This window comes from Pteronotus mesoamericanus, unplaced genomic scaffold (assembly GCF_021234165.1).
Source record: "Pteronotus mesoamericanus isolate MK-2021 breed Mesoamerican mustached bat unplaced genomic scaffold, CSHL_Meso_final scaffold_651, whole genome shotgun sequence".
In the NCBI taxonomy this organism is placed as follows: Eukaryota; Metazoa; Chordata; class Mammalia; order Chiroptera; family Mormoopidae; genus Pteronotus; species Pteronotus mesoamericanus.
Window position 1 is genome coordinate 6,891,887 of NW_026555325.1, and position 13,457 is coordinate 6,905,343.

Here is a 13,457-nt window from a genome sequence, read left to right on the forward strand (position 1 = left end):
AAATGTTGCTTCTTTATTAAGAATGAATTGTAAGCATTTTTATTCTGATTAAATAATTTGTTTTTGCATATGCATTTTCAAACTATTTGATTTGATATGACCTACTTATTACTTTTAAAAATTAATTAATTTTAAATTTATTTTATAGTCACTTTATTTTAAAGCAAGAGGTGTTTCTTTTCCTTCTGCAAAAGTGACATAATTTTTTGTAAGTAAAATAAAGATACTAAGGACATAATACTGGAGGTGGTACATGGGAGTGGTTAAATGCATTGATGGGGTATGAACATGTACAGAAAAGGCAGGACCTGAAAATTTCAAAAGTTCCTTGTACTTTAATAGCCCCAGGATTTTGGAATAAGGATGTAAAATAGTCGATGTGGAACAATGGAACATACTCTCCACCCCTGGATCCTGATGGTAAAATATAGGACCTTTTCTTAGCTATGTTCTCTTGTAATGAGAATAGCAATGAATTATGTCAGGGGATACTACTGTGAGACTTCAAAATCAACAGTATCAGCTTCACCTGGTAACGATAGACCTACAAATTCTCAGGCCTTATCTGGATCCTCCAGGCGAGTGTCATACCTGCTAACACCAGAGAATCATTAAGTTAGGGAAGCACATATGTAACATAAATCATCCTGAATTCTGTTAGAAAATTAGTTTTGTACTATTAAGTGTAGTGAAAGTGATTTTGAAACTGATGTTCGTCTAATGAAGGACAGTAATGCTTAAAAAAAGAGAATGAGAAAATTGTGCTTAGAAATGAGTTTCTATAGCAGGAGCAGAAATCTCAGCAAAGAATTAATTTTACAAATCACATTAAAATGCTTTGTGACCTTTTTAGTAACTACACGCAACACTAACATAATGAACAATGCGAATTACTTCTTTCAGTGCAACGAAAACTTAGAAGTCTATCTCTAAATGCTACGGATCAAACAGGGATGCCTGTAGTAAGTAACGCCTGGGCAGCTGGTCCTCTTCTCTGAGAGTCTCCCTACACACCTAGCTGAGGAAGCAGCTGGCTGACCTATAACTAATGCTGACTGGGCCAGGGGTAAACACCTAAGCCAAGATCACTCAATTAGATTCTTCAGAATTGGCACTCAGACAGTATGTTTCTGGAAGAGGTAAGAGGCCATGAAAGTTTAAGGTGGCCATCTATATTCAAAAGCAGAAAATAAAGGGCATGTAGAGAAAGAGAAGAATAAATAAAATAAATACACAGATGCTAGAGTATCTGTGGAGTGGCATGAGACATGGAGGAAGGACAAAAAGAGAAATGAAAGACAGATTCTTGTTGCATTTTCTCTCCTTAGGTTTCCTGTGATAGCTCAATATTTGTCCAATAGATTGGCAGTTGTTTTTTCTTTAGCTACATGAGTTTAAAAACATGTTTGTTACTTGAAGCATGATTTTTCAGATTCCTACCTATCAAAGAATATCAACATTCTTTTCAAATATGAATATGACTTCCTTAGTAGTTATGGACTGAAGTCTATGACTAGGATTAGTCTTTGAATACCAAATCTCCTTCCACAGAAATATACCCCAGATATTAATTACCAGGATGACCACTGGTTGAAATAAATGTTTTCTTGTTTTCTAGAAGAAGAAAACTTTTACAGCATGAAAAATAGAAAAATGTCTGCTATGTGGCAGTTAAATTGATTTCCCTTTATTAAAGAAAAGAAATGAACACAAGGATTTAAATTTATAGACCAATCAACAGAAAGTGAGATGTAAATTAATCAAAGTAAAAAGAAAGCCAAGGCAGTCATTCAAAGCATCCATGCAACACGGCAAGACTAAGAAAACCTGATGGGCATTCGCAGGAACAAGGAACAATGAATGAAATAGGACGGGGGTCCTGCAGACGCCTTCTGCACACAAGCACCCAAGGGAAGATTAAGGATCCATGGAGCTGAAGTACAAAGAAGGCACAGGGCCAAACACTGTTACAGCACAAAACATGCTCTAGGACAGAGCCTGGCTGAAATAAAAGTCAGGGAGAACATGACATGAAGTGCCAGCTGAGGTCCTTTCTACATTAAGTAAGCAATTATACATCTGGCACTGAAGTTCCAATGATTATTGTAAGTGTGAATAATTGAGAAAGGCATTTGGGAATAAAAAGGAGAAACTGAATTTTTTTTTTAATCTCCCATTAGGTGATTATACACATTTGCTTTTTATGTTCTCTAGGAGAACCTGGAAAAACAATAGTTTGAAAACTGAGGACCCATTAAAGAATTGCAAAAGAAAGACCCATCCATTCAATAGGTGAGTTCTTCCCAATAAAATATAATAATTCCAAAACATTCATTTAAGTTGAAGAATGTATTTAAACCACTTAAAATTTGTATTTATCCTTATAGACTTCATTTACCTCTTCTCCAGTCCTCCTCATTTCATACATTAGGGAGAATGAATAAAAATAGCACTGCTATTTTTAGATAGAAATGCTGATTAACTGGCTTAATGTGTTCATTAAGTGCAACATCATTGTATGTCAACCACAGAATCCTTAAGATTGCCATTGTAAATTAACAAAATTATAAAAATAATAATAACTCTCTTTCAAGATGACTCTAGAAAAGAGGAAAATATGTTCAAGCCTGAAAAATCCATTGCTGCATCACTTTTGCTACCAAACTAAAAGATTACTTGTATCCAGAAAGAATGAAGGGAAACTGAAAGTATTTATTCACTTTAAGGTCAAATGACAAGCTCTACGATAGAGTTCCTGGAAGGGTGAAAGCAAACCAAGTTAGTGCTGGGGCTTAATAGAGCCCCCATACGTCTAAAAAGCTCTATTTTCCTCAAGTGTCCCATCCCTCAATTAATACCTAGACATTCCTCCCATGGTTATTCCTAAATGATCATGACTCAGGGATTATACCTTGAATTTAGAGACATAGCTGAACCTCCATTTCTAGATTTAAGCCAGAGACTTGCAGAAACAGTTAGCAAGATGCAAAAGTATGTTTTTGGTGATATGTCTTCAAGCTCCTTTGGATTCCAAGGGCCCTAAAGGATAGGTTCATTTCCTGAGCAGGGACAGTTCTCTGTCAATAATTAGGCAGAAATGGCAGCTCCTCGCCATTTCTTCTCTTTTCCCTCACTGGCTTGATAATCATTTTAAACGCAGGTCACCCAGACAGAATGTGGGCATGGACATTAGACTGGCTGTTCAGCCATTGAATCCTCCTTGAGAAATTCAGTTGCATCAGCAATGGAAGAGATGAAATCCTCAGAAAGCAGCAGGAAGTACAGTGTGGGCTCAAAGGAAACTGCAATCTTATTGATAAACCAACTGGAAATTTTGGCAATTTCTATTCAGAGATTTTAACATCATAACAATTATCACTTTACTATTTCTCTTTCTAAATAGGCAATTTCATGCATACTATGATAATGTATACTATGATATCTTCTATTTTTTATAGTTTTTGCTTGAACTAGAGCTATAACATTTTATGATCTTGATATATTAACTCTTAACTTGGCAAACTACAACCAAGTAAAGTCATATATAACATCCTCTGGATTCTTCATTCTCATGGTGTTAGAATCAATAGAATGAGAAGTTTAGAGAGATTTGTTTGAACAATATCTCTGAGGTGAAGGATATTCTTTTGAAATACAAAGAAGTAGAAATCAGAATAGTAAAAAGAGAAAACAATTATTTTCTCACCTAGCTTCTCCCTTTTAACATCTTAAAAAACCAAAGCACTGTGTTGAAATGAACTAAGAAATTCATACTGACTTACTATTATAGCCAAAGTCCAAAATATATTCAGATTTTACCAGTTTATATTTTTCTAGTAATGTCTCTTTTTGTTTGATCCAGGACTCAATTCAGAATTCAGCATTCCATTTAATTCTCAGTTTTCTTTAGTTTCCTTCAATATGTGATAATTACTAGTTTCTTCTCTTCATTTCTGATCTCAATACTTTTGGAGAGTATTGGTTAATTATTTTTTGTATATGTTCATGAGTTTGAGCTCATCTTTAAATTTACGTTCTGCATTACATTCAGGTTATGTAGAAGAATCCCACAGAGGTGAAGTGCCCTACTCAGGACACCATAGTAAGTAGTATACAATATTTATATGTTACACTGATGATATTAATCTTGATAGTTTCCCTAAGGGAGCATCTGCCAGAATTATCCTATGAAGTTACTATTTTTCCTTTGTAATTACTAAATTCTTTGGGAAATATAATTTGAGACTATGCAAATTTTCTGTTTTTGCTTAAGTTTTCACCCATTAATTTTAGTACCCACCGTTGGAACTTAGCAGCTGCAGTATCATTACAGAGTTCTAATTGTAATTTTATTTTCCTAATTTATTCTACATGTATTCATTGGGATTCTTCAGTAAAAAGATAGCTGTTGCCTTTCCTGCTTTCCTCTTTTTTTACCTCCCTCCTTTTCATCCTTCCTCCCTTCTCTCTCTTGCCTCTTCTTCTCTTTCCTTCCTTCCTTTTCCTGGCTTAAATGAAATATACCAGTATCTTTTCTAATTTTCATATTATAACTTTGGATTTAAAACTGCAATTTTCTAATATCAGCAAAAAACCTACATCAGAAGCTAACCTATTTTAAAAAAGAATGACCACTTTTATATTCTAATGTGTTCTCTTTGCTGGCAGTCATATTCATGCAGCATTGGTCCCATATTCTTCTCCTGTCATTCTTGCATCTAGAATAGTTTCACAGGATTTTGGTACTTCGTGGTTTATTCATGTGTGTCTGAATACTGGCCTTTCATGCTTCTCCTCTTCTGTCAAATTAGATTCTTAACTTTGTACCTAAGATGGTGTAGTTACTTATTCAGAAATCTGTGCTTTCATATTGCATGGAATATTTATTGGACAAGAGGTCAGTGAAAAATAATGCTCTGAGATATAATTTTTATAGCAACAAATCTGACTCACTATAATGTGTGGCTCATGTTAAACCACTGTCAGCAAAATTAGGTAATCAAACAAGCAAAACAAAAACAATAAAAACAAACAAGCAAACAATCTTTGAAAACCAGACTAAGTTATCATTGCTGGAGGAGGCAGTTTAGATATTAGCGAAAGAGGAGGGAGTGAATGGAACCAAACATGGAATTAAGTCTCATATGCAGGAAAAAACAGCTATATATCCACCCCTGAGAGTAACTGACATCATCCTGCCAGCAAGAGTTAAACACCTGTTAGGCAGGAAGGAAGGATGGCTCTTCTCTCAGCCCCTGGAGTCGAAGTAGGAACCAACCTTATTAACAGGGGAAGGGAATGTGGGCAGAGAAAATGACAAGGGGATTCCTTTTATTAAACATATTCACAGTAAAAACCAAATGACTAAATGAAACTGTGAGGCATGTTCAGTAGGGGCCAAAATGGCTACCGCAAAGTGGAAGGGCACAAGCCTGCAAAAATCCAGGAAACTGGGTAGTTTGAATGAAAGCCTGCAATTTCCCAAACCCAAGGAAATATGACAAAACCAAGGAAGTTTAACAAAGACCTCAGGGCAGTAGTTGCCCTCTAGCCTGCCCACTCTCTGTCCCTCTGAGAGCGTACTATCACTTTTTGCTCTAATGGATCTTGTCACTAGTGCTTATAACTTTTCCTACATGAGTGTCCCTGAAATTCGTTTCCCTGAAACAACACTGAAGAAACTGTTTCCTCTGGTAATGCCATGATGCAAAATAAAGCAAAACAAGACAAAAGCAAAACAAACAAAATGAAGCAAAATAAACAAAAGCCAAACAAACTTCCCCATGGTAATATACCTAGAGCTCATATACCACATTGTTTTTGTAAGCAGCACTTACTGAGCATCTTCTACGCTAAACAATATACTTTACAATGAGGATACAAACTTGAATATGATATAGCTCCAGCCTCGACGATTATATTCAAGTAATAAAAAGTATAATATAAGCTCAATCTGATACTAGATAAATATAGTAATATTTGAGCAGAGAGGAGGATCATAATGACTCAGTGTGTTGATCAACTTGAGCTGCCTTAGTCTCATCAGCTTGCATATAACAAAATTCTATAGATTAGATGGTTGAAATAGCAAAAATGTGTCTTAAAAAAAGATTGTATTTATTTATTTCTAGAGACAGGGGAAGGAAGTGAGAAAGAGAGGGACTTAAACATTGATATGAGAGAGAAATATAGATCAGTTGCCTCTCCTACGCACCCTCACCAGGATGAACCACAACCCAGGCACGTGCCCTGACCAGGAATCCAGCTGGCAACCTTACATTTTGTGGGACGACACGCAACCAACTGAGCCACACTGATCAGAAATTTATGTCTTTCAAATTGGGAAGCTGAAAGTCCCAGATCAAGTTCCATCAGGGTTTTGCTTTCTGGCAAGATTTCTCTTCCTTACTTGCAGATAACTGCCTTCTCTCTGTGTGATCATGTGACCTCTTCTTTGTGTGTATGTGGTGACAGAAAGAGCTCTCTCATGTCTCTTCTTATAAGGACACAAATCCTATTGGATCAGGCACTCACTCTTTTGAGCTCATTTAACTTTAATTACTGCCTCATAGGTCCTATCTCCAAATAAAGCCACATTGAGACTTAAGGCTTCAATACATGAGTTTGAGGGGAACCTATATAATTCATAACAGAGTTCTTAAAAAATTTATTTAATTTCCAAAAATAAAGGTTATTATGTATGCCATTAAGTGTAAAAACCAGAGAATAAAAATTACTTTATTTCTTAAAATATATTCATAAATTTCTCTTACTAATAAAGTATTAATTCACTTAACAATTTTAATTGGTAAAGGATATTCACTTTTTAATTTTGTTTTACCAATATGTTAGAGGCTCTGAGAATAATATTATTTATTACATTTAATTTTCAAATTAAAATCAAATTAAAATTCAAATTAAAATTGTAACTTGTCCAAAATTATACTCTGAATTGAAGATAAAATATATATGTTTAATTACTGTACAACTCTTCTGGTTCCATCCTATAAAATTTCTGCATGACCAAAAAAGCTAGCTTATAGGGAATATTTAAAACAGAAAATAACACAAAATGCATTTATATTTCCCCTAATGTTTCAATATCTTCTTTCAGAAATAATTGCTGTGTGCAAAGAATTTTATCACATTGGTGATATCATAAGGTAGATGATCATAAAGCATTCTGGGAAATACACAAAAGGAAAGTAGGAAAAGTCAAGATCAGGTGGGGCTCCAAAAGCATGAGGCCATCAGGCCTGAATTCAGTTTGTTACTGATGATCAAGACTGCCCAGTGCAGGAATGAGGCACCTTATGTGAAAAGGGGACACTGTTTAAGGTCAACCTCAAAGTTCTACATGCAATCAGATTGGAATAGGACCCTGGCAGAGAATTGGGGACAGATGTTTTAGGCTTAAGAGTAGAGAATAGTAACAGCTAGGCAGGTTATTAGGACCTAAGCCAAGTAAAATTCCAAGCCCAGGTAGCCTGGCTTTAGGTAAACTAAGAAGCAGCTCATTCATTCCAAGAAGGTAAAACAATGTAGGTGTGAAAATGTAGTTGCACAGCTGTACATTCACCAGATACCCTGGACAGTACCTGAACCTGTCTCTCTTTTCTCTTCACATTGTACTATCTGTATGTGTGACTTTATCCTAATTCATGGCTTTAAATATCATCTTACAGGTTTCATCCTGTTCTGTCCCAGTCATTGTAAACAGGTGGCTAATGTGGCTCTGGCTGCAGCATGAGCAAAAGGAGGTGACGGTGTCGAGGCAGTTGCACAGGACCAGCACAGAGGTGTATGGGTAGGTAACAGGAAGGCCTTCTGCACTGTCTTGTGATGAGTAGAATGACCGAGTGCTTCTGGCCCCACAATAGCAGTCCCAGTGAACACCACACGGCGGGTCATGGCAGTGGCCTTCCCAGAACCACCACCTCAGAGGAGATCAGCTCTACTAAATTTTCTAGAATGTACCACACTGGGGAACTCTCACCTCCTCACAACAGCCTCCATATGCCTCCTGATAATAGTGACTAATGATGAAGACTATGGAAAGAAAAAAAGGAAAAATTTAAGAAAAAAGGAAAAAGACTGAAGACTTTGCTGTTTTTCAGGGAGGAAGCTCTGGAGAGGAAGGCGAAAGGCTCTCCGAGATGAAGGGATCCAAGGGAAGTCATGTTTCCAAGAAATCCAATTTCCTTAAAAAAAAAAAAGATTTTAAAAGAGAAACACAGAAAGAAAAAACATAAAGAAGAAAACACGAAAAAACATAAAGGGAAGAAGTCAAAAGACAGCAGCTGATGTTAAACAGTGGAAGGAAAAGAAGAAAAGAAGCCAACTAGGAGCCAGAAGTGCCTCAGATTGATGTTCTGAATATCAGTTATTTTTGGAATTCCTTTGGCTGATGCAGCAGAGAGGACCATGATATATGATGGCATTCAACTGCCTACAGCTTTCTGTGAAAGTGTAGATTATGTAGAGACGTATGGCATGACGTATGAAGGCATCTCCAGAGTTTCAGAAATAAAATCAAAGGTGGATGAGCTGAAAGCAGCCTATGACAAGAGAGGAGTCTACAAATTGGGAGACACATGAGCTTAACACTGTAACCAGTTTGCTGAATCCGTATTTTCAAGATTTTCTGGAAAATCTGCTTACCAAAGTGCTTTGGTCTCACTTTGGAGAGGCTTCTGGGAGGAGCACAGAAAGTGAGAAAGTAAAGGAATTCCGTCATTACTGAAAAAACTGCCAAAATGTGACTATTCTGGTTTCCTGATTGGTTGTGCAAATGGACCATGTTATCGTGCAGGAGATGGATAAAAAAAATGAATATATAGAACATTTCTGTAATGCTCAAGCCAGTCATTCAGATTAGCAGTGGTGTCCTATATATGTTTTTCACACATGTACAAGAGCTCTTCAGTATTATCATACTAAAGCATGTGATGAAAATTCTTCGCTGGTCTAACATGACCACTATGCCCACACTGCCAGAGACCCAGAAGAGATTTCATCAACATCTGCAGGGTGAGATAACAGGTTTATCTAAAGAAGAAGACAGGTTATAGGAAGTACAAAGAATTTTGACAGCCTTTAAAAGAAAACAAAGCAGTGAAAAGACAAGAGTGTGATTGCAGAAGGAGTAGCCAGTCTTTCAAAAGCGTACGTTTCCCAAGTATTGTAGAAATGAATGAAAATCATGGAGTTAAAAATATTTTCCTTGTCCAGGAGAACAAGATCCTGACTGAACAGTAGGAACTTCTAGCCATAAAGCAGTTTCTGTGCTGAGAGATTGCTTTAGAAAAAAAGAAGAGATTGAGCGCCTCAGAGCTGAGATTGCTGAATTTCAGCGACAAGGTCAAAGTGAGACTCAGGAATGCTCCTCTTTGAAAGTGCAAGTGAGAATAAAGATGTAGAGGAGCTTCAGATTCTCTTGGAAGATTTTTGGAGGTAGGATGAAGTGCTAGAACTAATTTGAATCAAGCAATCCAAGAAGAGCTAGAGACCATGACCCAACTTTGCATGCATCTCCTTCTTCTCCTCTTGCAGCAAGCCGAGCCTGAAATGCAAACACAGGATCAGGAGGAGACTGAGAGGTGTTGGCTTTCATGTCTAAAAATGGTGTTCCAGAGACAAAAGCACCAAAGGCTGGCAAGGAGCAGGCCAAGCTCTCCCCAAGCATAGACAGGAAGAAGATGTCTACCCGAACATTGCATGGGTCATAGAATCTTCCAGACCTAACAAGAAATGTTCATCTTACTGAAATCTTGAGAGTCAGGGTGCACAACTCTGCTCTACATTCTGTAAGATGTTTTTTCAGAGATCCATCGTTCTTTCAGAGGTATGGCTTCATATTAGGCTCAAGTTAAAAGGAAGGACAAAGCATAGTGGATGCATTGTGGGCTTGGAGGGGACAAATGAGTTTCCCAGATAGTCAGGTTATTTGAAGATTAATTTTCTTTGTTAATTTAAATTTATTTTAACTCTTAAGTGGCTATTTTAAAACCAAAAACGTCTTTGCTTTACTGTTATAGCAGAATCAGGGTCTTTTCTCTTATTTAAGGTGAGGAACAAAACAAGGTAAACACATTTCCTGCCTCGTGGGTCTCCACAGTCTCATCTTCTGGAGTCACTGCTTAGCTGGTCATGCTCTCTTGTACCTTTCTTACATATTTGGTGCAGACTATATCATGGGGAGCTGCCTCATATTTCTTGACTAGCCACAATGGCTTTTACTAGAGTTACTGTAATCCATCCTTGTCACCCTTTCCTTTAATAGTCCTAAACCAGAATCCATGAGCCTGAGTCACAAGACTGGCCCTCTTGGTCACAGTCAGAGCTGTGAAGCCCACCTGCCAGCCCTGGGGCAGCCTGACCCCATGTGGAAGAGACGCCACTTCACTCCTCTAGCTTCACCTGGTCCTCACTGTTAGTGATCAGCAACTGTTTTTAACTGGATTGGTCCAAATAACCACCTTGAAATAAGGAATCCATACAAAAGATGTGTCTCTCCCTTTATAAATTATATTTTATTAATTGCTATTCCAGTTGTCCCAATTTTTCTTCTTTTGCCCCTTTCCACCTAGCACCCCCATTCCCTCAAGCAGTTCCCACACCATTGTCCATCTATGTCTATGGGTCATGTGTATAAGTTCTTTGGCTATTCCATGTCCTATACTTTACTTTATATCATTATGGCTACTCTAGCTACCTATTTGTACTTCTTAATCCCCTTACCTCTTCACCCGTTCTCCCATAACCCCCTCATATCTAGTAGCCTTCGAAATGCTCTCCATATACATTATTCTGTCTCTGTTCTTGTTTACTGAGTTGGTTTTTTTAGATTCAATTGTATTTATAGAATACAATTGCCATTTTATTGTTCATAGTTTTGATCTTCTTATTTTTTTCTTAAATATGTCCCTTTAACATTTCATATAATGATGGCTTGGTGATAATGAACTTCTTTAGGTTTTTTCCTTGTCTGGGAAGCTTTTTATCTGCCTAATGATTCTAAATGATAGCTTTGCCAGGTAGAGCCACCTTGGTGGTAAGTCCCTGCTTTTCATGACTTTGAGTATTTCTTGTTAATCCCTTCTAACTTGCAAAGTTTCTTTGGGGAAATCATCTGACAGTCTTATGGGAACTTCCTTGTAGGTAACTAAGTGCTTCTCTCTTGCTTCTTTTAAGATTTTCTCTTTATCTTTGACATTTGCGTCCATTTTGTTTGGGATTCTCAGTGCTTCCTGGGCTTGCATGTCTATTTCCTTCACCAAATTAGTGAGGTTTTTTTCCATGACTTTTCTCAAATAGATTTCCACTTCCTTGTTCTTTTTCTTCTTCTGTCACTGCTATGAGACGAATGTTGGAATGTTTGAAGTTGTCCCAGAGGCTGTTTACATTATCCTCATTTTTTAAAGTTCTTTTTTTCTTCTTGTTATTCTGATTGGTTTTTTTTTGCTCCCTCATGTTCCAAATCATTGATTTGATTCTCAACTTCATCCACCCTATTGTTGTTTCCCTGTAAATTGTTCTTTATTTCAATTAGTGTATTCTTAATTTCTGATTGGAGCTTTTTTATGCTGTTGAGGTCTTCATTAAGTTCCTTGAGGATCCTTGTAACCAGTGTTTTGAACTCTGCATCTGATAGGTTCCTTATCTCCAATTTGTCTAGTTATTTTTCTGGAGTTCTGATCTGCTCTTTAATTTGGGCCTTGTTTCTTTGTCTCTTCATTTTGGCAGCTTCCCTGTCTTTGAGTCGACGTATTAGGTAGAGATGGCAGTATAGGTAAACATGGCTTGCATCCTCACGCAACCACATCAAAATTACAACTAAAATATAGAACAACCATCACTCAAAACTGGCATAAATTGAATTGAATGGAAATCTGACAACTATGGAATTAAAGAAACCACATCCAACCAGATTGGTAGGATGGCCAAAGATGCAGAACATACTGGTCCCACATCCACATGTGGTGGATAAAAATTTGGGAAGGATAACTTAGGAGCGAGGAATCTCATTCTCACACCAGTTGCCTTGCGCAGGGTTCCAGGGCAAGGAAGATAAGTCCCCATAACTTCTGGCTGCAAAAACCAGAAGGGATTTAGTTGGTAGAAGGAACTTTTGGAGTCCTAAGTGGTTCCTTTTAAAGAGCCCACCCATGGACTTACTCAGACTCACTGCTTCTGAAGTCCAGCATTAAGGGTAGCAGCTTGAAAGGAACCAGTAGCATAGTGGGAGGAAATAAAGTGTTTCGCCTCAAGGCAAGAGCTGGGGGACAGGTTTCTCTGAGATAGAAAGGTGGGAGAGGCCATTGTCCCTTTTTTGAACCTTCCCCCAACAAGTACACAGAGCCAGCAGGCAGGTGCCATATCTGAGACTCCATCAACTGGATAACACTCTTTGCCCCACCTTGGACTTCCCCTGAAACTCTATCCCACTTGCTGTTAATAGTGGCTTTGCCACATGAGTGGGTGGTCTTGTCTCCTGTTTCACAACTTCCTAAATCCTATCAAACAAGCAACAGCTAGCCTCAGTAAACTCCCAGCCCCATACATCTTGTAAAGTGGTCCCAGGCCAGGCACTAGCAGCAGCCAGCCTAGACTCACAGCTTGGCTTTGCCAAGCCCAGCACAAGTAGCAGACTTCTCAGATTGCTTTAAACCTCATGCAGTGTGGCCCTGGCCAGTACACAGGTGGGGGCTGCCCTTGGCTTGCACCACCCATGACCCCAGAGCCAGTGCATCCACTGGATAGCTACAGACCACATCAGAGCACTACCACCCTGCCTCTGCACAACTGAGCCTCCACAGAGTGTAGAGGTTGGTGGTCAGTGGTCACAGCCAGTCTTTGCTGCTAACTGGCCTGGGTAAATCCCTCCAATTGACCTGCCAACAACGATCAAGGCTCACCTACAAGAGGAGGGTGTACTCAGCCCACACAAAAGGTATACTTCGAGTATCCAGCTTGGGTGTTCGGGGAGGCTATTCTACTGGACCCTACAGGACACCTTCTAAATTAAGCTATCTTCCCAATACAGAGAGTTATAGATCTCTTTCTCAGACCAGAAATCTTCTTGAGACTGTCCTTTCATTAAAAACAGAATTACTTAGCACTGGCCAGGCAGCTACGTTGATTAGAGTTGTTGTCTCATTATACTAATGTTGTGGGTTTGATACCCAGTCAGGGCACACACAAGAATCAAACAATGAATGCATAAATGAGTGGAATAACAAATCAATAGTTCTCTCTATTCACTCTCTCACCCTCCTTCTCTCTCCAAAACAATAAATTTAAAATAAAAAAGAATGACTTAGATTGCTTGCTTGGGCTAGAATGGCTTGAATCAGCCATATATAGGTTATTTAAAAAAAGTTTTCAATTATTCACATTGTCTTAGTGAACCTGCTGATAGACTTCCAAATTGTCAAGACTGAGCAATAAAAAAAATT

The 13,457-nt window shown here is 38.0% G+C and overlaps 1 pseudogene; it reads left to right on the plus strand.

The window, feature by feature from the left end:
• Window positions 1-7,851: 7,851 nt before the first annotated feature.
• On the plus strand, window positions 7,852-9,728 carry LOC129061769 (ralA-binding protein 1-like; annotated as a pseudogene).
• The last annotated feature ends 3,729 nt before the right edge of the window (window positions 9,729-13,457 follow it).